Source organism: Vicia villosa, linkage group LG2, assembly GCF_029867415.1.
Source record: "Vicia villosa cultivar HV-30 ecotype Madison, WI linkage group LG2, Vvil1.0, whole genome shotgun sequence".
NCBI classification, from domain to species: Eukaryota; Viridiplantae; Streptophyta; class Magnoliopsida; order Fabales; family Fabaceae; genus Vicia; species Vicia villosa.
In genome coordinates, this window is record NC_081181.1 from 191,123,719 (window position 1) to 191,125,979 (window position 2,261).

General features: G+C 31.6%; 1 long non-coding RNA gene across 1 annotated transcript; it reads left to right on the forward strand.

Moving 5' to 3' along the window:
* The first annotated feature begins 222 nt into the window (after positions 1 to 222).
* Positions 223 to 849, forward strand: LOC131653379 (uncharacterized). The gene is made up of 2 exons (XR_009299059.1): positions 223 to 464; positions 564 to 849. It is a non-coding gene; the product is annotated as an uncharacterized LOC131653379 (long non-coding RNA).
* The last annotated feature ends 1,412 nt before the right edge of the window (positions 850 to 2,261 follow it).

A 2,261-nucleotide genomic window follows, 5' to 3' on the forward strand; every position in this document is an offset into this window, starting at 1 on the left:
ATTATTCTGTAAATACTTTATTATCATCAAAATCCAAAGAATATGCAAACTAAATAAAATAATTCCTTAGTAATTTTAATTTCTAAATAATTTTTTTATCATTCATCTATATTATTTCTCTTTTAATATACCTTATAGTCAATCAAAAAGACAAAAGTGAAGTAAATAATATATATTAAATGTATATTCACGACTTAAGTGACAGAGAGATATAAACTTTATACGTTCGTGCACTTTAGAGACATTTTCCACCAATTCCAAATTTATTATTGGTTTCTTGCAGCTCTTAAAAGTTAAAAACTATTTAAATGAAGTTAACTAAGCATCATTTATTTATTTTTATAAAGTAGTTAAAAATATTTCTTTTTATTACATGCAAAAGATGAAAAAGATGACTCGAATCCAATCTTTTTGTTATGCTTTGATAATCTTTCTTTCTCTAGTTCTTGTCTCAGCCCAAAAAAGTAAGTTACTTTTTACAATATTTTAATTATTTAATTTATCTAATAGAAAATTTTCACCATCTTTTAGTAACATTATTTTGTTTATATTAAACATTGCAGCTACACATCCCTGCGTAATAGATGCTGATTGTCCAGAAAAATTATGTAGATCTCCTCTATTTCCTGCTTGCATTGATCGTTTCTGTAAGTGTATATAAGTGTCACAATCAAGTTGAAGAAATAATTTTGATACATGTAACCTTAAAAAGTTATTTGTATGTTGTAATTTGGTACTCTTATACTTTCATTCATGTTTTTTCACCTTTCAGTTTCTTTTACATTGTAATATTATACAAGTTACCTTCATTTTAATAAATGAAATAATATGTTGAATAAATATTTACTCTATTTAGCATAAGATTGTTTACTCATGGAAACTTAGAAAAGAGGTTGTCGAATCCATGTAACGAAAACAATATAAGAGTTTTGCATAACTTGAACGAAATAGTTTTTTTTGTATATTAAATTGATGTAGAAAATTTTATTAGATGAAAATAAATTGTTTCGGTTTAGTTATTGAAAAATTCAGTGAGTTTGACTATGTCAAGTATGTTAAGAAACTTTAAATTTTCTTTGCGGAAAAACTTCACGTCCAAGACTTTCTATTTCATAATTTCTTTGCTTTTGAGATTATTTTCTTGTATGCATTTATTTTCCTAGAATTAGAGAAGTAGGAAGAATCAATGTTAGAAGTAGAGGAAATTTGTGTCATTTTTGGTGCCATACTTAGAGTGAGATGAAAGGAGAGTATAGGTGTTGTAGTTTAAGAAACAAAAATAAATGTGAAAAAAAATTATTGTACATGTTTCGAGTTATGTCAAATGATGAAAGGCACGTTGACGTAATCAATTATGCATGTGTGAAAATCAGTTATAGAGTTTCTCTTACTGATATTTTGAGGTATTTCAAGCCTTAATCGATTATGGGAGCTTAGATAATTAATTATTGAATGTGTTCTTCGTATTCTTGATGGATTTGCAGTTGTAGTTAATTACTGGACTGATGGCAATCAATTATAGGGAGAAAAAGAGTGAAAGTTTTTTTTACCTTTAGGTTTGAAAAGTTAGCATCAATAATTGTTCTCACACCTTTTGATTTGTGGAAGGATGACTGGCATAAGTTTGTTATCACACTTAAAAAAAACCCTGCTTCGGAAATGAACTTCCGAAGCGCTTTTTTTTAAAAAAAATTTCCACAATTCGGAAGTGCATCTCCGAAAACACCTCATGGGGGGTGTCTTCGGAGATGAACTTCCGAAAACACCTCATGGGGGTGAATTCGGAAATGAACTTCCGAATTATGCAGAAACTGTGTTTTTTTTTTTATGTTTTTTCTTAAACAGTCTCGCATTTTAATTAAACGCAAACGCCAAATAAAATAAGCAACAGATAAACTGAAAATACTAATATGATAAATCCAATCCAAATAATATATACAAACCGAAAATAATAATAATACTGTGCGAAAGATACAATCCGAATATCAAAAAATAAATAAACCCGACCACTACTGGGTGTGCCTAACCCTCTCACCCTGGGCCCTCCTCTGCCGCCTGTACCCCGCCGCACGGCCCGCATCAATGACGATCATCTCCATCACGGCGACTGCCTTTGGACCGCCCTGATGAACGACACCTCGATCCAACGCGTCCCGCCCAAGCATCTCTATCCGCTGGCAGATCGGCATGAGATCAATGGCGTGGTTATCCTCGGCCTGCTGGTTCTCCAGGATCTCCTCATGTGCTGGCCTAGGAGCGTC